This window comes from Euprymna scolopes, chromosome 32, assembly GCF_053919585.1.
Source record: "Euprymna scolopes isolate OS-2025 chromosome 32, ASM5391958v1, whole genome shotgun sequence".
Classification (NCBI taxonomy): domain Eukaryota; kingdom Metazoa; phylum Mollusca; class Cephalopoda; order Sepiida; family Sepiolidae; genus Euprymna; species Euprymna scolopes.
The window spans coordinates 43,155,249-43,182,647 of NC_136513.1; the positions used below are offsets into that span (position 1 = coordinate 43,155,249).

Below are 27,399 nucleotides of genomic sequence, written 5' to 3' on the forward strand. Positions count from 1 at the left end.
TCTAGGGTAAAATAATATTTTACCTACCCTAGGACGGGTATTACACACCATGTGTATGAAATAAGTGTACCTTCCCTAGGGCAGGTGATTTACAGCACCTATGTGAAATAATTTTACCTTTAGTTGCACGAGTAATGTACAAGACATAGTAAAAATAATTTTACCTACCCGTAGACATGTAATGTAAATACACACATTAAACAACGTAACATACTCTCGACAGGTATTGTACAACTTTTACATGACTTTTAGAATGTGACAAAGAAACACTTAGTATTACTGCATCAGTTTTTTTTTTTGTTTTTTTATTACATTTTCACCCCAAACATTGCCACTTTGATGTAGGGGGCCACTATCAGGGACATAAGCTACAGGGGTACTATGTGAGGAGTTCGGAGGCAAGATGTTGGTTCACGTTACACTTGAACTATGCATGTCAGTACAGTTGGGGAAGCAGGCACCCGGAAGAAAATTTCAAAGTCTAGCAGTTCTGGGGAAGAAATTACTGGAGTAGAAAGCTCTCTTACATCTAGGGATCTCTGCTGTGTAGGGGTGGGATTTAGCTGCTTGTTGGGTTTGTCGGAGATATTTACATCGAGGGGGTTACAAGTGCTTGCAGTTCGTCGGAGCATTCACAGTTTACAAAAATCCGTTTTTATTGTCATTCCATAAATCGGAATTCCCGTTGTTCATTTGGTCGGAAAATGGAACATTACTATCTCAATTGTTGTTCTTTTTTTTTTTCACCAAAACCTGGCACTGCCCAGCTTCACAAAACCTGGCACTGCCCAGCTTCACAAAGCCTGGCACTGCCCAGCTTCACAAAGCCTGGCACTGCCCAGCTTCACAAAACCTTGCACTGCCTCGCATCATAATTCAACATGACAACCAGGTGGCAATATGCCTTATTTGGGATGAATATGACTAAAAAAAATGTACAACTCCATAGGAATTAATTTAGTAATAAAATCCCACCCCTTCATTGTAGAGGTCACTAGATGCCGGAAAGCCTTCTAATCCAATAACTTCTTTCCTTGGACTTCTTTACTTTGAAATTCTAACCCTGTTACCTAGTACACTTACTGTACTGACATCCAGAAGTTTAAATGTAATGTAAACTACCATCTTGCTTGTCTCTTCTAAACATGCTCCCAAATTGTAGCCACTTACGTCCAAGTGGTGATATGCCTTATTTGAGATGAAATGACTTAAAAAAAAATAGGAATAAAAGCACAACAACAATTAATGATCCAATATTATTTAATAAATTATGAGACACAGCACAGATACAGAAATGGATCACTGGGCTCAATATATATTCAAATAAGTGATGATTATCAACAGTGAATTTACATCTTATTTAAATTGTGGCTTAGAAAAATAAATTCAGTAACTCTCGGCCAGCGGCGATAAATGGCATTTTATATGCAAATTGAAGCAAGCTATAATGCAGCAAACCAAAATAAAAAGCACTTTAGATGCTGGTGTGTTGGAGTTGAACAGGTGCTTCGCATATGCAAATCCAGTTTCAGCTGCAAAAGACAAAAAAAATGTCGGTTTTTATCTGATGCAAAAATAATGTCGGTTTTTATCTGATGCAAAAATAATGACAAATTTGCACCAACATAATACATGCTACATAAGACCTGTTTTTTTTTTTTTTTTGGTGTAAAAAATTATCCTGATACCAAATCCGACCTTTATTTCTCTAGATTAAGCACCGTTTTCATGGGCATTAAATAATATTTTATTATTATTGTTAAACACAAAATTGTCAATTCAAACAACCTTTGTCCTCTTAACTCTATCATGTTGAGTGTCCTCCTCTCTTTTCCATATTTCAGCAATAGCCTGCCAAAATGCCAGGATCCCATGCAAAAATAATGTCGTTTTTTATCTGATGCAAAAATAATGTCGTTTTTTATCTGATGCAAAAATAATGTCGGTTTTTATCTGATGCAAAAATAATGTCGGTTTATATGTGATGCAAAAATAATGTCGTTTTTTATCTGATGCAAAAATAATGTCGTTTTTTATCTGATGCAAAAATAATGTCGTTTTTTATCTGATGCAAAAATAATGTCGGTTTATATGTGATGCAAAAATAATGTCGTTTTTTATCTGATGCAAAAATAATGTCGTTTTTTATCTGATGCAAAAATAATGTCGTTTTTTATCTGATGCAAAAATAATGTCGTTTTTTATCTGATGCAAAAATAATGTCGGTTTATATGTGATGCAAAAATAATGTCGTTTTTTATCTGATGCAAAAATAATGTCGTTTTTTATCTGATGCAAAAATAATGTCGTTTTTTATCTGATGCAAAAATAATGTCGTTTTTTATGTAAAAAATAATGTCGGTTTCTATCTGATGCAAAAATAATGTCGGCTTTTATGTGATGCAAAAATGTCGTTTTTTATCTGATGCAAAAATAATATCGGTTTCTATCTGATGCAAAAGTAATGTTTTTTATCTGATGCAAAAATAATGTCGGTTTTTATGTGATTCAAAAATAATGTCGGTTTTTTATCTGATGCAAAAATAATGTCGGTTTTTTATCTGATGCAAAAATAATGTCGGTTTTTATCTGATGCAAAAATAATGTCGGTTTTTATCTGATGCAAAAATAATGTCAGTTTTTATCTAAAAGTTAAAATATGTGTGCATCCTTCTCCAAAGTGTTAGGAAGTGATTTTTTAAAAAATGAGAAAAAATAACAAAAAGAAGAAAATAAGTTTATCAGTAGAATAAAATTATATATAGAGAATGGGTTTAGTAGAAAGACAATGGGGAGGAAGTTGTTCACCAAGACGCCCAAAAGGAAGTTGAAATAATATTGTTATTAAAAGTGTGGCAGGTGACTGGGACAAAGAGTCGGACATATAGGTCAATAAATTTAGAGTTAACATTTGGCAAACTAATAAAGCGCATCTTCAAAGATAAAAATCCGGCAAAAGATTAGAAGTTAAAAGGTGTATGCATACTATTGATATCCCCCAAAGTGTTAGGAATGATTTAAAAAAAAAAAGAAACAAGGAAAAACTATAAAAAAAAGAGGAAATAAGTTGATCAGCAGAATAATAGTTATAGTAAAAAGACAATGAGGAGGAAGTTGTTAACCAACACAGACAAAAGAAAGCTGAAATAGGATTGTTAATCAAGGTGTGGCAGACAAATGGAGCAAAGAGGTCAATATACTTAGAGTTAGCATTCCTGCTAACTAATAAAACACACCTTCAAAAAATAAAAATCTTTTAACAAAAACCAAACCGGGACTGTGTACCGACGTGATCTCAAAAAACTATAAAAATTCCACCAGCAAAAGCTTTAAGATATACTGAACATCAAATGGTATGACTATGTAACCAAGACAAACGTCCTTGAGAAAGCAAACAGCTGAAGTATTATGCCACCATTGTGAGGCACAAACTCTGTTGGTTTGGGCACATCCTAAAAATGGATGAGAACAAGCTCCCTCAAGAAACACTGTACTCAGAATTCGCTACAGGAAAAAATGCCCTCTACAACAATACAAAGACCAACTGAAAACCACCCTAAGAACGAGTGGATATGACAATCACATCTGGAGAAAACAACCCACGACCGGCACCTGTGTCGCCAATCCGTTACCAAACAATATGAAACAGAAAGAGAAGATTGGCGGAAATAAAGAGGCAGGCGAAAAATTCCCCACCTCCTGCCAACCTTTGCCTGCCTTCTTTGGCCACACAGATTCTATGCTCAAATTGGTCTGAGAAGTCATCTGTGAGCCAACTACTAAAGGAGAAAGAGATTGAAGTTCTCAGATGTGAGAAATCAGCTGACGACATGGGGTGTGATGTATTAAAAGGAAAAACAAAAATTTTACAAACAAAAAAAAAATGGGAGACGCTAAAATAGCCACATGTGATCGATGTACAATGATAGAATCTCCTAATAATTACATTCAAACCTAAGAGACATTCCTTCTGTTTACAAAAGGAAGGTCTCTTCAAATGAACGTGAATGGACTCCACGATCTTCAAATAAAAGCCTGAATCAGCACGACTCAAAATGGTAAATGTGTCAAATGCTGAAGTTCGTAGTAGATGATGGGTTTTTAAGCAAATGATCAGCTATTTTGAAGAACGTCCGTTGATAGGTGGGTACCATTTTTAATTTTGCTAGGTCTATATTGCTGAACTCTACTATTTAAGCCTAATGTTGTTCAACCCACATAGTCAGCACTGCAACTACATTAAATCAATTAATTACCTTATTGTTATTGGGAGGCAGAAGTCTTTTATAGTGGGGTAGGTTATCTGAATATTCTATAAGAATCTTTCACTTAGTGATATAAGCACCAAGTGAAAGATTGTTAACCCTAACCCTAACCCACTATTCGATATGATGCTATTAACAATATGTACGTCGTAAGCAAAACAGCATTTTTCTATTGAGCTGATTCGTTTAGTGAATTGCTCACATACTGGCCCTAACCACGGTAAACGAATATAAATTGGACCTTTAGCCATCATAGTAATTTAGATGTGAGAAAATTAATTTTATTTCCTTTCAATGGCTGACACCTAATCACATCGAGAGGATACCACTTATTGGATAAAGTATCTATGATCGTTTTCAATTCTTCATCCAATTTTGCTTTTGATTAAATTGTATGGGCACAATATGTTAGGGTCCAAATTAAATTAATCTTTAATATTTTTTGTAGCGTGTATATCATTCTGTAAACGTGAGTTAACAATATATTGATGTAGGGTAACACAAGGGAGATTTTGTTAGCAGTACATCAAGCAAACTTAAAATACACTTCCCCACAACCTAACATCACTAATGCAGAAAAATGCTAAAGTCAAGTATCATGGTTCAACTGTGTTATCTATATATATAAAAGCGAAAATGTGTGTATGTATGTTCGCTTTTTGTGCATGTCCGAGAAAGGCATTTTTCTGAGAAGCGATCGGTTGACTCACTTCTTAAAACTTTTTATATCACGTCTAAATGATAATATCTATGAGTTAACAACGGGGGTCGCCTGTCTATTTAATTTGCTCGACTTTGAAAAGATAAATATTCAACATTTTTCGATCGTCGCGTGTGCATTAAGCTTTTTAGTATAATAAAAGCGAAGCTAATTCTGGCTACATTTTTCCGGAAACGTCCGAAAGCAATCAGCTTTGATCAATGTGGAGTTTCTCCTTATATCAGACAATTGCTATTCAATTTGGACAATCCCCTTTTTATGGGGAGCTGGATTTTCCCACAACATCTTGGGGAAACAGAAAATAAAAATAAAAAAAGTTGCCCCCGCAGTAAATAAAATACTCCCCCGCAGTCAAAGTTGACCTCATTAAGTCATTAGGTACGGGCACCTGCTAATTCCTTAATACTTAAATTTTCACACTTTAATTTCCAACTTCGACTCAAGGGTTCAGGTTCGATCCTTCATACTTACCTACCAAAACTTTTTTTATTTCACCCCGCCCCCCGACAGTTACCTAAAACCACACACACCTCCAAACACCCGGGCAACGCCGGGTATCCCCTGCTAGTAATAAATAAAAGCCTATAAAATCAACAGTAAGTTCTTTTATAAGATAAGGTCGCGTTCAAAATGAATGTTTCTTTTTAGAGCACAATTAAACTCTGATACTTGACTTTTGAACGTTTAACTTTAATTCAAGTGATAATGTAAAATTAATTTCATAAAATTAACAGTTGGTTCTTTGATATGACAGGGGCGCATTTGAAACAAATTTTTCTGGTTAGAGCACAATTTAACCATGATACTTGACTGTAGCATTTTAAACATTTAGTGAAGCCATTATTTAAAGATAATTTCATAAAATCAACAGCCCACTCTTTATCTGTGCCTAAACCTAAACGTAGATACCATGGGCAAAGCTTCTTTCTTAGAACTGCATGCCTATGGAATTGTCTTCCGTTTTCCTGCTTTCCAGCTGACTACAATATGGTTGTCTTCAAGTCTAATGTAAAAAAGTTTTTGATGAGTCATTCCATATAAGTTAATAAATTTACCAAATCTCCATTACTAACGCTTACTATATTGTCCAATTTCTACTGTACACTCTTTAACACTTATCCTCGAGTGGCCTCTTGGCCTTGATAAGTGGTGATGCCTATATAGAAAAAGATTCTCTACAGTGCAATTAGACTACAATGGAACATTTGTTGACCCTCATTCAATACCAGACAATGTCGGGTCTCCTTGCTATTATATATATATATATATATATATATATATATATATATATATATATATATATATATATATATATAATACGTACCTATGATGCATCTCATCCTTCAAATTGACTTGCACGTGTATCTCCAGAATCTGCAACGATAGTTTCAGTTGATGTGGTAATCCTATGGATTTCACAAAAGAAGATCTAGTAAAAATTCTAGCCAGTTTTGTAATGAATAATTTAAGAAACTATTCAATAAACTAATTAGAAATTATTAAATAAATAAAGCAAATGAAATCATTCTTACTAGCAGGACCTGTGGAAATTCCACAGGGGACTCATTCATACGTAATATATTGATGTTGGCATTCTGTAAATGTTCAGCGTAAATGGAGATGCTCTGATATTATTGTAGCTGTTTTTTTATAACTGCAAAAGTATTTATCTAAGCTAGCACAAATGGCCGTCAAAGCCCCGTCATAAAGTATGCTTAAATATGATATTTTAATTCTTGCAGATTTCGTATATATTATTATAGATTTAATGTTCTATCGATTTTTATATATTATAAAGTTGCTATTTCAATATATATATATATATATATATATATATATATATATATATATATATATATATATATACTAGCTGTACCCTGCCACGCGTTGCTGTGGCTCAATTTGGTGTAATGGAAAATTCTAATAAAAAGAGAAAATGCATGTTTCTTATATTCTTAGTACAGCAATCCACTCCAAAACGTAAAATAAACAAGGCGAAAATGAAAAATAAAAATGGTACTCTTGCAGAATTGGATCCTGATCCTCGGGATTACCGTCAATCATGGCTTGGGCTTGACAAACAATCAGTGGATAAAGCTGAACGTAGCAAAAATGTTGAAACGCTAAATGTTTTTTTTTTTTTTTTTTCTATATAGAAAAATGTGAGTTAGTAATTGATATTTGAGTGATTGGGAGTTACTATACACAGATTCGAAAAAATTGTCCAAAAACAAATAAATGAAAGCAAAGGTAAGGTAAGTTATGTTTCTACCGTACTGGATAATTGTTTAGTGTTTTTATGTAATGTAAAATGTTTAATCGACCCGAAAAACAGAAATGGTTGTAGACTCTGTTGAATACGTTAAGTTTGGGAAAGTAAGTTGAAAACTAAAAACTATAAAATACAGTGTCAAAACCCCAACGAATATATGTTACCATGACATAGGCTGACATAATCGGTGGGTTTGTGACAGTATTTTGTATAGTTTTTTTAGTTTTAACTCACTTTCTCAAACTTAACGTAATCAACAGTGTCTGCCACCATTTGTATCTTTCAAATACACCGATAAACACTGTTTTTCGAGCCGACTAAACGTTACATTAAATGAAAAGGGTTTGTATTACTAAACACAGATACAAAGAAGTTGTCAAAAAATAAATATATAACAAATAAATTTTATCAAAGGCAAGAAAATAAATGTTCTACCTAACTGGATTACATTGTAGTGTTTTATGTAATGTATAATGCTTAATCGGTTCAAAAACATGCAGTGTTTATCGGTATATTTGAAAAATACAAATGGCGGCAGACTGTATTGAACACGTTAAGTTTGGGGAAATTTTGGGAAAATGAGTTTAACCTAAAAATCTATACAAAATAATGTTAGGAACTCACTCAATATATGTTACTGTGACGTAGGCTGATATATAATCAGTGGTTTTAAACTTTTGCTCGATACAGATGACGACTTTTAAGAGTCCCTTTTAGTGATTACCTGGTTTGAGGATATTTGTACAACTAAACGGCAAATCTTATTAAAAATCCGGGAAAAAATAGTTTTCAATAAAAACAGCAAATGAATTCGATAGAAAAAAATGGATGCTATTTTAAAAAAAATTTCTGTGTGTTTCTTGGCTAAAAAGTTTTTTGTTTGATTTCTTTTGCATTTTGCAATTTAAACAGGTAGTTTTAAAGGATTTTCCAAGAAAAAAAAATCGTAGCCACAAAGTGGGTGATCATTTTACGTTAAATTATTATGGAAAAGTGATCCTCCACTTTTTTAAACTAACATTTCTTCATATCTTGGAAACTACTCGTTTGCCTTAATTATAAACGTTATTTTCGTTTTCAGCGACCCCGAAAACTTATAAAAGTGGAAATTTTAAAGGAATTTTCGAGGGTTAAGTAATTCTCCATAATTACCTTCTTCTTTTTTTTCAATAACATAAGAAATCAAGAATTAGACCAATATATTTAAGGTAGGCTTTTAAAAATAAAAAATTAAGTTAAACAAATGATGCTAGTGCACTTACCGATCCGCGCTATTTTTTAAATCGTATTTCCTAGTTTAATTACATTTTTACATGTTTTTTTTAATTAAATTGTAAGGTTGAAGTACAAGTATATATATATATATATTAGACATTAAGAGGAGATTATAGATAGATATATAAATTCCCGTTCACAAACACAAATAAGGTTGTTCCGTAATCGTGTCTGGGGAGTCGGCTAATTTCAGTTAATGTTTGTAGATGTGATGTCTACCGCCTGCATACCAGCAGTAACTATCTTAGTTGTATATGACGCGTTGCTTGTCACATCGTAGAATGTAGAACTGGATAAAAAATATAAGAATTTAAAAAATCGAGGCATAGTCAATAGATTGCGCCATGGCCCATATCGTTAGGTCGTCAGTATTGCACACTTCATGAGTGCGACGACCTGGGTTCGCGCCTATGTCGGAGCACGTCACTGATGAGATGCAGTACATCGAAACCCATTTTGGGTCTGGCGTTGTCCGTTGTCGATGCAATTACTCGATTCTATCTAGTTCTGGGTTCTAGCTTTATCCTGAAATGTGTATGTGAACGGGAATTTATATATATATATATATATATATATATATAATTTAAGAAATAGGGATTTTTTTTTCGAAAGTCGTCAACCTGTGGTGCACGTGAAAGGCGCATTTCTACCGGAAATGAAACATGGCGGACACTCTCGCAGATACGAAAAATATTATATATATGTATAGATGCGCCGGTGAATGTTGGTCGGTTTAATCTTTTCAATAATGATGATTCAATGAGGAATGCAACTTTGCTTCTGATGCACATCCATGACAAGGATTGTTTATTTAGAGTCTCGCACCATCAATATCTGTAACAGTGAGATAAAAATTCCAGGTCCTGAATGCATGCGTTCAATCATCATAACAATGCAGTTTTCAATCCCCTTTGATTCATTTAGGCGGAATAAAAATAGGAGGTATTATTTTTGGAACGTTCCTTTCTATATACAAATAACACTGTGCAACAAATTTCAGGTTTAAAAGAAAGTATTAGGCTGGTGCAAAAATAATGTCGTTTTTTTGAAACCGACATTATTTTTGCATCAGATAAAAACCGACATTATTTTTGCATCAGATAAAAACGTACATTATTTTTGCATCAGATAAAAACCGACATTATTTTTGCATCAGATAAAAACCGACATTATTTTTGCATCAGATAAAAACCGACATTATTTTTGCATCAGATAAAAACCGACATTATTTTTGCATCAGATAAAAACCGACATTATTTTTGCATCAGATGATGTCGGTTTTTATCTGATGCAAAAATTATTTTGTTTTTTATCTGATGTCAAAATAATTTCAGTTTTTATCTGATGCAGACATAAATGTCGGTTTTTATCTGAAGCAAAAGTATCGGTTTTTATCTGATTAAGAAAAAAATGTGGGTTATATCTGATGCAAAAATAATGTCGTTTTTCATCAATAATACATAAATTTTCAGAAAATTTCAATTAAATTGGTAACGTAGAAATATGTTTTTTTTGTGACTTCGAACGAACCAAGAATTATATTTATATATATAAGTATATATATATATATATATATATATATATATATATGTATATATATACATATATATATATATATATATATATATACATACATATATATATACATATATATATATATATATATATATATATATATATATATATATATATATATATATATATAACAAGTTCTTCAGCCATAGCCGAAACCAAACCTTATGAAGAATTCTTGATGAAATTTTTTATTAAAAACATAAATTACTGGAGTGCCACCAATGTCGTTTTTTATCCGATGAAAAAAATATGTCGGTTTTTCTCTGATGCAAAATTAATGCCGGTTTCAATCTGATGCAAAAATAATGTCGTTTTTTTTTCTGATGCAAAAATAATGTCGGTTTTTATCTGATTCAAAAATAATGTCGTTTTTTATCTGATGCAAAAATAATGTCGGTTTTCATGTGATTCAAAAATAATGTCGGTTTTTATCTGATGCAAAAATAATGTCGGTTTTTATCTGATGCTAAAATAATGTCGGTTTCTATCTGATGCAAAAATAATGTCGGTTTCAATCTGATGCAAAAATAATGTCGTTTTTTTTTCTGATGCAAAAATAATGTCGGTTTTTATCTGATGCAAAAATAATGTCGTTTTTTATCTGATGCAAAAATAATGTCGGTTTTTATGTGATGCAAAAATAATGTCGTTTTTTATGTGAAAAATAATGTCGGTTTCTATTTGATGCAAAAATAATGTCGGTTTTTATGTGATGCAAAAATAATGTCGTTTTTTTTTTTCTGATGCAAAAATAATGTCGGTTTCAATCTGATGCAAAAATAATGTCGTTTTTTTTCTGATGCAAAAATAATGTCGGTTTTTTTCTGATGCAAAAATAATGTCGGTTTCAATCTGATGCAAAAATAATGTCGTTTTTTTTCTGATGCAAAAATAATGTTGGTTTTTATCTGATGCAAAAATAATGTCGGTTTCAATCTGATGCAAAAATAATGTCGGTTTCAATCTGATGCAAAAATAATGTCGTTTTTATCTGATGCAAAAATAATGTCGGTTTCAATCTGATGCAAAAATAATGTCGGTTTTTATGTGATGCAAAAATAATGTCGTTTTTTTTTTTCTGATGCAAAAATAATGTCGGTTTCAATCTGATGCAAAAATATTGTCGTTTTTTTTCTGATGCAAAAATAATGTCGGTTTTTTTCTGATGCAAAAATAATGTCGGTTTCAATCTGATGCAAAAATAATGTCGTTTTTTTTCTGATGCAAAAATAATGTTGGTTTTTATCTGATGCAAAAATAATGTCGGTTTCAATCTGATGCAAAAATAATGTCGGTTTCAATCTGATGCAAAAATAATGTCGTTTTTATCTGATGCAAAAATAATGTCGGTTTCAATCTGATGCAAAAATAATGTCGTTTTTTTTCTGATGCAAAAATAATGTCGTTTTTTTGAAACCGACATTATTTTTGCATCAGATAAAAACCGACATTATTTTTGCATCAGATAAAAACCGACATTATTTTTGCATCAGAAAAAAAACGACATTATTTTTGCATCAGATAAAAACCGACATTATGTTTGCATCAGATAAAAACCGACATTAATTTGCATCAGATTTAAACCGACATTATTTTTGCATCAGATGATGTCGGTTTTTATCTGATGCAAAAATAATTTTGTTTTTTATCTGATGTCAAAATAATTTCAGTTTTTATCTGATGCAGACATAAATGTCGGTTTTTATCTGAAGCAAAAGTGTCGGTTTTTATCTGATGCAAAAATGATGCTGATTTTATCTGATTAAGAAAAAAATGTGGGTTATATCTGATGTAAAAATAATGTCGTTTTTCATCAATAATACATAAATTTTCAGAAAATTTTAATTAAATTGGTAACGTAGAAATATGGTTTTTTTGTGACTTCGAACGAACCAAGAATTATATTTGTATATATAAGTATATATATATATATATATATATATATATATATATATATATATATGTATATATATACATATATATATATATACATACATATATATATACATATATACATATATATATATATATATATATATATATATATATATATATATATATATATATATATATATATATAACAAGTTCTTCAGCCATAGCCGAAACAAAACCTTATGAAGAATTCTTGATGAAATTTTTTATTAAAAACATAAATTACTGGAGTGCCACCAATGTCGTTTTTTATCCGATGAAAAAAATATGCCGGTTTTTCTCTGATGCCAAATTAATGTCGGTTTCAATCTGATGCAAAAATAATGTCGTTTTTTATCTGATGCAAAAATAATGTCGGTTTTCATGTGATTCAAAAATAATGTCGGTTTTTATCTGATGCAAAAATAATGTCGGTTTTTATCTGATGCAAAAATAATGTCGGTTTCTATCTGATGCAAAAATAATGTCGGTTTCAATCTGATGCAAAAATAATGTCGTTTTTTTTCTGATGCAAAAATAATGTCGGTTTTTATCTGATGCAAAAATAATGTCGTTTTTTATCTGATGCAAAAATAATGTCGGTTTTTATGTGATGCAAAAATAATGTCGTTTTTTATGTGAAAAATAATGTCGGTTTCTATCTGATGCAAAAATAATGTCGGTTTTTATGTGATGCAAAAATAATGTCGTTTTTTTTTCTGATGCAAAAATAATGTCGGTTTCAATCTGATGCAAAAATAATGTCGTTTTTTTTCTGATGCAAAAATAATGTCGGTTTAAATCTGATGCAAAAATAATGTCGGTTTCAATCTGATGCAAAAATAATGTCGGTTTTTTTCTGATGCAAAAATAATGTCGGTTTTATCTGATGCAAAAATAATGTCGTTTTTTATCTGATGCAAAAATAATGTTGGTTTTTATCTGATGCAAAAATAATGTCGGTTTCAATCTGATGCAAAAATAATGTCGGTTTCAATCTGATGCAAAAATAATGTCGGTTTCAATCTGATGCAAAAATAATGTCGTTTTTATCTGATGCAAAAATAATGTCGGTTTCAATCTGATGCAAAAATAATGTCGTTTTTTTTTCTGATGCAAAAATAATGTTGTTATTTTGAAACCGACATTATTTTTGCATCAGATAAAAACCGACATTATTTTTGCATCAGATAAAAACCGATATTATTTTTGCATCAGAAAAAAAAACGACATTATTTTTGCATCAGATAAAAACCGACATTATGTTTGCATCAGATAAAAACCGACATTAATTTGCATCAGATTTAAACCGACATTATTTTTGCATCAGATGATGTCGGTTTTTATCTGATGCAAAAATAATTTTGTTTTTTATCTGATGTCAAAATAATTTCAGTTTTTATCTGATGCAGACATAAATGTCGGTTTTTATCTGAAGCAAAAGTGTCGGTTTTTATCTGATGCATAAATGATGTTGATTTTATCTGATTAAGAAAAAAATGTGGGTTATATCTGATGCAAAAATAATGTCGTTTTTCATCAATAATACATAAATTTTCAGAAAATTTCAATTAAATTGGTAACGTAGAAATATGTTTTTTTTGTGACTTCGAACGAACCAAGAATTATATTTATATATATATATATATATATATATATATATATATATATATATATATATATATATATATATATATATATGTATATATATACATATATATATACATACATATATATATATATACATACATATATATATACATATATATATATATATATATATATATATATATATATATATATATATATATATATATATATAACAAGTTCTTCAGCCATAGCCGAAACGAAACCTTATGAAGAATTCTTGATGAAATTTTTTATTAAAAACATAAATTACTGGAGTGCCACCAATGTCGTTTTTTATCCGATGAAAAAAATATGCCGGTTTTTCTCTGATGCCAAATTAATGTCGGTTTTGATCTGATGCAAAAATAATGTCGTTTTTTTTTCTGATGCAAAAATAATGTCGGTTTTTATGTGATGCAAAAATAATGTCGTTTTTTTTTCTGATGCAAAAATAATGTCGGTTTCAATCTGATGCAAAAATAATGTCGTTTTTTATCTGATGCAAAAATAATGTTGGTTTTTATCTGATGCAAAAATAATGTCGGTTTCAATCTGATGCAAAAATAATGTCGGTTTCAATCTGATGCAAAAATAATGTCGGTTTCAATCTGATGCAAAAATAATGTCGTTTTTATCTAATGCAAAAATAATGTCGGTTTCAATCTGATGCAAAAATAATGTCGGTTTCAATCTGATGCAAAAATAATGTCGTCACTGGCTCGAGAATGGGCTCGAGCAACAATCAGTGGATAAAGCTGAACGTAGCAAAAATGTTGAAATGCTAAATGTCTTTTTTTTTGTTGTTTTTTTTTATAGATAAATGTGAGTTAGTAATTGATATTTGAGTGATTGGGGGGGGGTTACTATACACAAATTCGAAAAAGTTTTCCAAAAGCAAATAAATAAAAGCAAAGGTAAGGTAAGTTATGTTTCTACATAACTGGATAATTGTTTAGTGTTTTTATGTAATGTAAAATGTTTAGTCGGTCCGAAAAATAGAAATGGTTGCAGACTCTTTTGAATACGTTAAGTTTGGGAAAATAAGTTGAAAACTAAAAACTATAAAATACAATGTCAAAACCCCAACGAATATATTTTACTATGACATAGGCTGACAGAATCGGTGGGTTTGTGGCAGTATTTTGTATAGTTTTTTAGTTTTAACTCACTTTCTCAAACTTAACGTAATCAACAGTGTCTGCCACCATTTGTATCTTTCAAATACAAATTTATTTTAGGTAGGCTTTTAAAAATAAAAAATTTAGATAAACAAATGTTGCTAGTGCACTTACCGATCCACGCTATTTTTTGAATCGTATTTCCAAGTTTACTTAAAGTTTTATGATATGTTTCTTTATTCAATTGTAAGGTTAATGTACAAATATATATTGTACAAATATATATATATATATATATATATATATATATATATATATATATATATATATATATAATATAGAGAATTTTTTTATATTACCCATCTATTAATTAGATAGTTAAATGTTGTAATTGGAAAGTCGGCAACCTGTGGTGCATATGAAAGGCGCATTTCTACCGGAAATGAAATATGGCGGACAGTCTCGCAGTTACGAAAAATATTTTAATTTTATTTAATATATTTTTATAATTTGTGATCTTAACGATCTTAATTTATTTTAATAACATGCAAACATTCCTTAACTTTACACATAAATTTTCAGAAAATTTCAATTAAATTGGTAATGTAGAAATATGGTTTTATGGACTTTGAACGAACCAAGAATGATATATATATATATATATATATATATATATATATATATATATATATATATATATATATATGTATATATATATATATATATATATATATATATAGAGAGAGAGAGAGAGAGAGAGAGAGGGAGAAAGAGAGAGAGAGTGTCTTCAGCCATAGGCGAAACCAAAACTTATGAAGAATTCTTGATTAAATTATTTATTAAAAAAATAAATAAATTACTGGAGTGCCATCAGTTATAGTTGAAACCGAAATTAAAACTTCTGAAGAATTTTTGGTAAAATTATTTATGACAAGAATTGGAAGTACATAACAATTAAACGACCCGGATGTAAGGGTGACACAGAAAATAACATGCACACTATCGTATTAGTATATATAGATTTTTTTTTACACGGTGGTTACCACTTATCAAGGCCCGGAAGCCACTCAGGGATAAGTTCTATTGCAAGTACAGTACGTTAGTGTGGAGATTTAATGAAGTGTTTACTTAACGGGACGGTTCATTAGGAATTTGTTAACGTTGGATTTGAAGACATCAGGTGGTAGTCAGGAGGGAAGCAGGCAGACGGAATTAGATTATTATAATAATAAAAATAATAATCTATATATAATTATTATTATTATTATAATTATAATTATTATTAGAATTATTATTATTTGTCAGTAATTGCAAGAGAAGGGATTGAATGTATGGTTAGGAATGAAATGAATAACGAAAGTAAAATTGATGAAACTAGCTCTGATGAAAGAACTGAGAGAGTCGAAGTGCAGAAGGGAAATGTAAGCAATGATGGGAGGCGGACAACTGAGGAGGTATGGAATCCTATTGTTAGGGGAAGTAATGAGAAAGAGTTTGAAGGATCTAAGGAAGATGAGCTCATTGACTCTGAGACAATGGAACCAGTGAAAGGAGCAGATTTATGGAGAAGTGGTGATGAAGGTTGATCTTTGACTTCTGTAGAAAAAAGACTACTTCATAAGTTAAGAGAGGTTCTTCTTAGAGACTATAGCACAGAGATTCCAAGTATGAAGAGTGAAAAATAAGCGGAAGGTGAAAAACGAGGTAAAAATAGTTGAAGGAATAATTCACATCATGAAAGAACATATCGATTACCGAACTTAACAGGCTTCCGTATGTAGCGTCATACGTTATTGAGAATCGTCTTCGTTATTACAGAAAAATAAGGGAGAAATGAAGGATAGAAGGCCAGACTGGCAGAGGTGACTTAGAGAAGTATTAATTGGTGGCGGAAAGATATTGGTAGAATCGAAGAAATAAGAAAAGGAGTTACACTAGGACAGAAAGCTAAGGACGACCTTGAAAGGAGGTATAGATTGCTGGAAAAGGGAACAATGAACGTCCTAACAATGTTGAAAGAGAAAGTCCACACTGGTGGTATGAAAATTAGGAACTTTGTCGGAAAAAGTGTTGCGTTTCAGTAGAACAACCTTTTCCAAAACAATCAGTCTCAACTGTATAAAGAATTAAATGATAGTAAACAGGCGGGAAATAACAACACTCCAAATGCAAAAGATGCCAGGAAGTTCTGGAGTGGGGTTTGGTCTGTGGAAGGGCGATATAATGAGAAGGCTAGCTGGTTGGGAGAGGTCAGAGAAAGGCTATCAGAAATGCAGCAGATGAAAAACGTTGAGATAACCATCTATGATGATGATAAGGCTGGCATACGAAGGATGAAAAACTGGAAGGCACCTGGTCCAGATGGAGTGATCGGCTTCTGGTTTAAACAGTTTCCATGCGTTTATCCACCTATAGCTCTGCAAAGGCTTGTAGAGTTGGGAGATATCCCTGATTGCCTTGTGAAAGGAAGAACAACACTGATTAGGAAAGATCCTGCAAAAGGAACAGATGCCAATAATTATAGACCAATTACATGTCTGCCATTGATGTAGAAACTGTTGACTGGAATATTTGCGGAGAAAATTTATGAACATCTTGAGAGTAATGGTGTTTTTCCTGACGAACAAAAGGGGTGCCGGAAAGGCTTGAGAGGTACTAAAGAGCAACTACTAATTGATAAAGCAATAATGTAGGATGCAAAGAAGAAGAAGAAGAAGAAGAAGAAGAAGAAGAAGAAGAAGAGGAGGAGGAATCTGAGCGTAGCATGGATCGATTACAGAAAGGCTTATGACATGGTTCCTCATTCATGGATACGTGAAACACTATTGATGATGAAGGTTGCTGAGAATGTGGTAGGGCTTTTGGAGACAAGTATGGCTCAATGGAAAACGGTGCTGACAGCAAACAGAGAGGAGATGGGGCAGGTTGGCATTAAACGTGGGATTTTTCAAGGAGATTCGTTATCGCCACTTCTTTTTGTAATGATAATGATGCTTCTGAGCATCCTCTTGAAGAGAGAAAAACTGGGGTATAACTTTGGATCTGGTGACAGACGCCTCAACCATCTACTCTTTATGGATAATTTGAAAATATTCGGTAGAAATTAAAAGGAAATGGAGAGACTGGTAGAACTGGTGGGGACATACCCAGAAGACATTGGGATGGATTTTGGGATTAGTAAATGTGTGGTGTTGGTGATGAAAAGAGGAGTAAAGTTTCATTTGAATGGAATAGTGCTGCCAAATGGAGAAATCATGACAGAAATAGAAGATTTATTTTTCTATATGAGCATCAACATTATCAATGCACTTTTGCCAGCATTTTTTCATGCCTTCATCGTAAAAGTCTGAAGCACGCTTTGTCACTAACTGAGAATTCTTCTTTCAAACTCTTCGGCCCAAAATTGGCGGGCAATGTGAACTGGAACAAGTACATTGAGGACGTTGTGAAGGCTATTGCAAAGAAGGTGGATTCCCTCTATCGGGCCAGACGACTACTCCCACCTTATAGTATCTTGTACCTCTACAAATGCTTTTTTTTACACGGGGGGCACCACTTTCAAGGCCAAGGAGCCACTCGGGGATAAGGGTTATTGTGTGTACACTAATCAGTGGCATAGTATCGTAGTAATAGTATTGTGGATTTGATAGGTGTCATTACTTAAGGGGGCGGTTCATCAGGAATTTGTTTGTGTTGGACTTGAAGACATCCAAGTTGAATTCGGGGGGGGGGGGAAAACAGGCAAGCGGCAAAGAGTTCCACAGCCGTGCAGTTCTGAAAAAGAAGCTTTGTTCATTGAATCTACGTTTTCATTTAGACACGGATAAAGAGTGGGGAAATTATTGACAGTGGTTTCAGCTAGTCGGGTGGTTTTCGTTAAAGATTGGCGGTGGGGAGGGACCAGAGAATGGAACTCGGATGAGCACTTGTCATGGAAATAACGATAAAACAGAGACAGGCTCCCTCGATGCACATATCCCCGACAAACTCACTCCTTCAATGTCGGTTTTATCTGATGCAAAAATAATGTCGGTTTCAATCTGATGCAAAAATAATGTCGGTTTCTATCTGATGCAAACATAATGTCGGTTTTTATCTGATGCAAAAAATAATGTCGGTTTTATCTGATGCAAAAATAATGTCGGTTTTTATCTGATGCAAAAATAATGTCGGTTTTTATCTAATGCAAAAATAATGTCGGTTTCAATCTGATGCAAAAATAATGTCGGTTTTTATCTGATGCAAAAATAATGTCGGTTTTATCTGATGCAAAAATAATGTCGGTTTTTATCTGATTAAAAAATAATGTCGTTTTTTATTTAATGCAAAAATAATGTCGGTTTCAATCTGATGCAAAAATAATGTCGGTTTCTATCTGATGCAAAAATAATGTCGGTTTTATCTGATGCAAAAATAATGTCGGTTTTTATCTGATTAAAAAATAATGTCGGTTTTTATCTAATGCAACAATAATGTCGGTTTCAATCTGATGTAAAAATAATGTCGGTTTTATCTGATGCAAACATAATGTCGGTTTTCATCTGATGCAAAAATAATGTCGGTTTCTATTTGATGCAAAAATAATGTCGGTTTCTATCTGATGCAAAAATAATGTAGGTTTCAATCTGATGCAAAAATAATGTCGGTTTTTATCTTATGCAAAAATAATGTCGTTTTTTATCTGATGCAAAAATAATGTCGGTTTCAATCTGATGCAAAAATAATGTCGGTTTTTATCTGATGCAAAAATAATGGCGGTTTCTATCTGATGCAAAAATAATGTCGGTTTCTATCTGATGCAACAATAATGGCGGTTTCTATCTGATGCAAAAATAATGTCGGTTTCTATTTGATGCTAAAATAATGTAGGTTTCAATCTGATGCAAAAATAATGTCGGTTTCTATTTGATGCAAAAATAATGTCGGGTTTATCTGATGAAAAAATAATGTCGGTTTCTATTTGATGCCAAAATAATGTCGGTTTTTATCTGATGCAAAAATAATGGCGGTTTCAATCTGATGCAAAAATAATGTCGGTTTTTATCTGATTCAAAAATAATGTCGGTTTTTATCTGATGCAAAAATAATGTCGGTTTCTATTTGATGAAAATATAATGTCGGTTTCAATCTGATGCAAAAATAATGTCGGTTTTTATCAGATGCAAAAATAATGGCGGTTTCAATCTTAAGCAAAAATAATGTTGGTTTTTAGCTGATTCAAAAATAATGTCGGTTTCAATCTGATGCAAAAATAATGTCGGTTTCTATCTGATGCAAAAATAATGTCGGTTTCAATCTTAAGCAAAAATAATGTCGGTTTAAATCTTAAGCAAAAATAATGTCGGTTTTTATCTGATGCAAAAATAATGTCGGTTTCTATTTGATGCAAAAATAATGTCGGGTTTATCTGATGAAAAAATAATGTCGGTTTCTATTTGATGCCAAAATAATGTCGGTTTTTATCTGATGCAAAAATAATGTCGGTTTCAATCTGATGCAAAAATAATGTCGTTTTTAATCTGATGCAAAAATAACGGGGGTTTCTATCTGATGCAAAAATAATGTCGTTTTTTATCTGATGCAAAAATAATGGCGGTTTCTATCTGATGCAAAAATAATGTCGGTTTCTATTTGATGCAAAAATAATGTAGGTTTCAATCCGATGCAAAACTAATGTCGGTTTCTATTTGATGCAAAAATAATGTCGGTTTTTATCTGATGCAAAAATAATGTCGGTTTCTATTTGATGCAAAAATAATGTCGGTTTCTATTTGATGCAAAAATAATGTCGATTTCAATCTGACGCAAAAATAATGTCGGTTTGTATCTGATGCAAAAATAATGTCGGTTTCAATCTTATGCAAAAATAATGTCGTTTTTTATCTTATGCTAAAATAACGGCGGTTTCTATCTGATGCAAAAATAATGTCGTTTTTTATCTGATGCAAAAATAATGGCGGTTTCTATCTGATGCAAAAATAATGTCGGTTTCTATTTTATGCAAAAATGATGTAGGTTTCAATCCGATGCAAAACTAATGTCGGTTTCTATTTGATGCAAATATAATGTCGGTTTTTATCTGATGCAAAAATAATGTCGGTTTCAATCTGATGCAAAAATAATGTAGGTTTCTATTTGATGCAAAAATAATGTCGGTTTCTATGTGATGCAAAAATAATGTCGGTTTCAATCTGATGCAAAAATAATGTCGTTTTTTATCTGATGCAAAAATAATGTCGGTTTTTATCCGATGCAAAAATAATGTAGGTTTCTATTTGATGCAAAAATAATGTAGGTTTCAATCTGATGCAAAAATAATGTCGGTTTCTATTTGATGCAAATATAATGTCGGTTTCAATCTGATGCAAAAATAATGTCGGTTTCTATCTGATGCAAAAATAATGGCGGTTTCAATCTTAAGCAAAAATAATGTTGGTTGTTATCTTATTCAAAATTAATGCCGGTTTCAATCTGATGCCAAAATAATGTCGGTTTCTATCTGATGCAAAAATAATGTCGTTTTAAATCTGATGCAAAAATTATGTCGGTTTTTATCTGATGCAAACATAATGTCGGTTTTCATCTGATGCAAAAATAATGTCGGTTTCTATTTGATGCAAAAATAATGTCGGTTTCTATTTGATGCAAAAATAATGTAGGTTTCAATCTGATGCAAAAATAATGTCGGTTTGTATCTGATGCAAAAATCATGTCGGTTTTTATCTGATGCAAAAATAATGTCGGTTTCTATTTGATGAAAAAATAATGTAGGTTTCAATCTGATGCAAAAATAATGTCGGTTTCTATTTGATGCAAAAATAATGTCGGTTTTTATCTGATGCAACAATAATGTCGGTTTCTATTTGATGCAAAAATAATGTCGGTTTCTATTTGATGCAAAAATAATGTCGGTTTCAATCTTAAGCAAAAATAATGTCGGTTTTTTCTGATGCAAAAATAATGTCGTTTTTTATCTGATGCAAAAATAATGTCGGTTTCAATCTGATGCAAAAATAATGTCGGTTTTTATCTGATGCAAAAATAATGGCGGTTTCTATCTGATGCAAAAATAATGTCGTTTTTTATCTGATGCAAAAATAATGGCGGTTTCTATCTGATGCAAAAATAATGTCGGTTTCTATTTGATGCAAAAATAATGTAGGTTTCAATCTGATGCAAAAATAATGGCGGTTTCTATTTGATGCCAAAATAATGTCGGTTTTTATCTGATGCGAAATTAATGGCGGTTTCAATCTGATGCAAAAATAATGTCGGTTTTTATCTGATTCAAAAATAATGTCGGTTTTTATCTGATGCAAAAATAATGTCGGTTTCTATTTGATGCAAATATAATGTCGGTTTCAATCTGATGCAAAAATAATGTCGGTTTTTATCAGATGCAAAAATAATGGCGGTTTCAATCTTAAGCAAAAATAATGTTGGTTTTTAGCTGATTCAAAAATAATGTCGGTTTCAATCTGATGCAAAATTAATGTCGGTTTCTATCTGATGCAAAAATAATGTCGGTTTCAATCTTAAGCAAAAATAATGTCAGTTTAAATCTTAAGCAAAAATAATGTCGGTTTTTATCTGATGCAAAAATAATGTCGGTTTCTATTTGATGCAAAAATAATGTCGGTTTCTATCTGATGCAAAAATAATGTCGGTTTCTATTTGATGAAACAAAAATGTCGGTTTTTATCTGATGCAAAAATAATGTCGGTTTCAATCTGATGCAAAAATAATGTCGTTTTTTATCTGATGCAAAAATAACGGTGGTTTCTATCTGATGCAAAAATAATGTCGTTTTTTATCTGATGCAAAAATAATGGCGGTTTCTATCTGATGCAAAAATAATGTCGGTTTCTATCTGATGCAAAAATAATGTCGGTTTCTATTTGATGCAAATATAATGTCGGTTTTTATCTGATGCAAAAATAATGTCGGTTTTTATCTGATGCAAAAATAATGTAGGTTTCTATTTGATGCAAAAATAATGTCGGTTTCTATGTGATGCAAAAATAATGTCGGTTTCAATCTGATGCAAAAATAATGTCGTTTTTTATCTGATGCAAAAATAATGTCGGTTTTTATCCGATGCAAAAATAATGTCGGTTTCTATTTGATGCAAAAATAATGTAGGTTTCAATCTGATGCAAAAATAATGTCGGTTTCTATTTGATGCAAATATAATGTCGGTTTCAATCTGATGCAAAAATAATGTCGGTTTCTATCTGATGCAAAAATAATGGCGGTTTCAATCTTAAGCAAAAATAATGTTGGTTGTTATCTTATTCAAAAATAATGCTGGTTTCAATCTGATGCCAAAATAATGTCGGTTTCTATCTGATGCAAAAATAATGTCGTTTTAAATCTGATGCAAAAATTATGTCGGTTTTTATCTGATGCAAACATAATGTCGGTTTTCATCTGATGCAAAAATAATGTCGGTTTCTATTTGATGCAAAAATAATGTCGGTTTCTATCTGATGCAAAAATAATGTAGGTTTCAATCTGATGCAAAAATAATGTCGGTTTGTATCTGATGCAAAAATCATGTCGGTTTTTATCTGATGCAAAAATAATGTCGGTTTCTATTTGATGAAAAAATAATGTAGGTTTCAATCTGATGCAAAAATAATGTCGGTTTCTATTTGATGCAAAAATAATGTCGGTTTTTATCTGATGCAACAATAATGTCGGTTTCTATTTGATGCAAAAATAATGTCGGTTTCTATTTGATGCAAAAATAATGTCGGTTTCAATCTTAAGCAAAAATAATGTCGGTTTTTTCTGATGCAAAAATAATGTCGGTTTCTATTTGATGCAAAAATAATGTCGGTTTCTATTTGATGCAAAAATAATGTCGATTTCAATCTGACGCAAAAATAATGTCGGTTTGTATCTGATGCAAAAATAATGTCGGTTTCAATCTTATGCAAAAATAATGTCGTTTTTTATCTTATGAAAAAATAACGGCGGTTTCTATCTGATGCAAAAATTATGTCGTTTTTTATCTGATGCAAAAATAATGGCGGTTTCTATCTGATGCAAAAATAATGTCGGTTTCTATTTTATGCAAAAATGATGTAGGTTTCAATCCGATGCAAAACTAATGTCGGTTTCTATTTGATGCAAAAATAATGTCGGTTTTTATCTGATGCAAAAATAATGTCGGTTTTTATCTGATGCAAAAATAATGTAGGTTTCTATTTGATGCAAAAATAATGTCGGTTTCTATGTGATGCAAAAATAATGTCGGTTTCAATCTGATGCAAAAATAATGTCGTTTTTTATCTGATGCAAAAATAATGTCGGTTTTTATCCGATGCAAAAATAATGTCGGTTTCTATTTGATGCAAAAATAATGTAGGTTTCAATCTGATGCAAAAATAATGTCGGTTTCTATTTGATGCAAATATAATGTCGGTTTCAATCTGATGCAAAAATAATGTCGGTTTCTATCTGATGCAAAAATAATGGCGGTTTCAATCTTAAGCAAAAATAATGTTGGTTGTTATCTTATTCAAAAATAATGCCGGTTTCAATCTGATGCCAAAATAATGTCGGTTTCTATCTGATGCAAAAATAATGTCGTTTTAAATCTGATGCAAAAATTATGTCGGTTTTTATCTGATGCAAACATAATGTCGGTTTTCATCTGATGCAAAAATAATGTCGGTTTCTATTTGATGCAAAAATAATGTCGGTTTCTATCTGATGCAAAAATAATGTAGGTTTCAATCTGATGCAAAAATAATGTCGGTTAGTATCTGATGCAAAAATCATGTCGGTTTTTATCTGATGCAAAAATAATGTCGGTTTCTATTTGATGAAAAAATAATGTAGGTTTCAATCTGATGCAAATATAATGTCGGTTTCTATTTGATGCAAAAATAATGTCGGTTTTTATCTGATGCAACAATAATGTCGGTTTCTATTTGATGCAAAAATAATGTCGGTTTCTATTTGATGCAAAAATAATGTCGGTTTCAATCTTAAGCAAAAATAATGTCGGTTTTTTCTGATGCAAAAATAATGTCGTTTTTTATCTGATGCAAAAATAATGTCGGTTTCAATCTGATGCAAAAATAATGTCGGTTTTTATCTGATGCAAAAATAATGGCGGTTTCTATCTGATGCAAAAATAATGTCGTTTTTTATCTGATGCAAAAATAATGGGTGTTTCTATCTGATGCAAAAATAATGTCGGTTTCTATCTGATGCAAAAATAATGTAGGTTTCAATCTGATGCAAAAATAATGTCGGTTTCTATTTGATGCAAAAATAATGTCGGGTTTATCTGATGCAAAAATAATGGCGGTTTCAATCTGATGCAAAAATAATGTCGGTTTTTATCTGATTCAAAAATAATGTCGGTTTTTATCTGATGCAAAAATAATATCGGTTTCTATTTGATGCAAATATAATGTCGGTTTCAATCTGATGCAAAAATAATGTCGGTTTTTATCAGATGCAAAAATAATGGCGGTTTCAATCTTAAGCAAAAATAATGTTGGTTTTTAGCTTATTCAAAAATAATGTCGGTTTCAATCTGATGCAAAATTAATGTCGGTTTCTATCTGATGCAAAAATAATGTCGGTTTCAATCTTAAGCAAAAATAATGTCGGTTTAAATCTTAAGCAAAAATAATGTCGGTTTTTATCTGATGCAAAAATAATGTCGGTTTCTATTTGATGCAAAAATAATGTCGGTTTCTATCTGATGCAAAAATAATGTCGGTTTCTATTTGATGAAACAATAATGTCGGTTTTTATCTGATTCAAAAATAATGTCGGTTTCAATCTGATGCAAAAATAATGTCGTTTTTTATCTGATGCAAAAATAACGGCGGTTTCTATCTGATGCAAAAATAATGTCGTTTTTTATCTGATGCAAAAATAATGGCGGTTTCTATCTGATGCAAAAATAATGTCGGTTTCTATTTGATGCAAAAATAATGTAGGTTTCAATCCGATGCAAAACTAATGTCGGTTTCTATTTGATGCAAAAATAATGTCGGTTTTTATCTGATGCAAAAATAATGTCGGTTTCTATTTGATGCAAAAATAATGTCGGTTTCTATTTGATGCAAAAATAATGTGGATTTCAATCTGACGCAAAAATAATGTCGGTTTGTATCTGATGCAAAAATAATGTCGGTTTTTATCTTATGCAAAAATAATGTCGTTTTTTATCTTATGCAAAAATAACGGCGGTTTCTATCTGATGCAAAAATTATGTCGTTTTTTATCTGATGCAAAAATAATGGCGGTTTCTATCTGATGCAAAAATAATGGCGGTTTCTATTTGATGCAAAAATGATGTAGGTTTCAATCCGATGCAAAACTAATGTCGGTTTCTATTTGATGCAAAAATAATGTCGGTTTTTATCTGATGCAAAAATAATGTCGGTTTCTATGTGATGCAAAAATAATGTAGGTTTCTATTTGATGCAAAAATAATGTCGGTTTCTATGTGATGCAAAAATAATGTCGGTTTCAATCTGATGCAAAAATAATGTCGGTTTTTATCTGATGCAAAAATAATGTCGGTTTTTATCCGATGCAAAAATAATGTCGGTTTCTATTTGATGCAAAAATAATGTAGGTTTCAATCTGATGCAAAAATAATGTCGGTTTCTATTTGATGCAAATATAATGTCGGTTTCAATCTGATGCAAAAATAATGTCGGTTTCTATCTGATGCAAAAATAATGGCGGTTTCAATCTTAAGCAAAAATAATGTTGGTTGTTATCTTATTCAAAAATAATGCCGGTTTCAATCTGATGCCAAAATAATGTCGGTTTCTATCTGATGCAAAAATAATGTCGTTTTCAATCTGATGCAAAAATTATGTCGGTTTTTATCTGATGCAAAAATAATGTCGGTTTCAATCTGATGCAAAAATAATGTCGTTTTTTATCTGATGCAAAAATAATGTCGGTTTCTATTTGATGCAAAAATAATGTCGGTTTCAATCTGATGCAAAAATAATGTCGGTTTCTATCTGATGCAAAAATAATGTCGGTTTTTATCTGATGCAAAAATAATGTCGGTTTCTATTTGATGCAAAAATAATGTCGGTTTATATTTGATGCAAAAATAATGTCGGTTTCAATCTGACGCAAAAATAATGTCGGTTTTATCTGATGCAAAAATAATGTCGGTTTCAATCTGATGCAAACTTAACGTAATCAACAGTGTCTGCCACCATTTGTATCTTTCAAATACACCGATAAACACCGTTTTTCGAGCCGACTAAACGTTACATTAAATGAAAAGGGTTTGTATTACTAAACACAGATACAAAGAAGTTGTCAAAAAATAAATACATAACAAATAAATTTTATCAAAGGCAAGAAAAGTAAATGTTCTACCTTACTGGATTACATTGTAGTGTTTTTATGTAATGTATAATGTTTAATCGGTTCAAAAACATGCAGTGTTTATCGGTATATTTAAAAAATACAAATGGCGGCAGACTGTATTAATATATAACAAATAAATTTTATCAAAGGCAAGAAAATAAATATTCTACCTAACTGGATTACATTGTAGTGTTTTTATGTAATGTATAATGTTTTATCGGTTCAAAAACATGCAGTGTTTATCGGTATATTTTAAAAATA

General features: G+C 31.3%; 1 protein-coding gene across 2 annotated transcripts in view; it reads right to left on the reverse strand.

Annotated features, from left to right (window-relative positions):
* Positions 1–1,242: 1,242 nt before the first annotated feature.
* LOC145256312 (uncharacterized) overlaps positions 1,243–27,399 on the reverse strand; it is a 71,292-nt gene continuing 45,135 nt past the window's right edge. Inside the window, exon 4 of one of the 2 annotated variants that reach the window (XR_013863972.1) lies at positions 1,243–1,532. The gene's annotated coding sequence lies outside the window, so the exon portion shown is untranslated. The remainder of the gene's footprint in view (positions 1,533–27,399) is intronic. The other variant, XM_080115040.1, reaches the window with a different exon arrangement.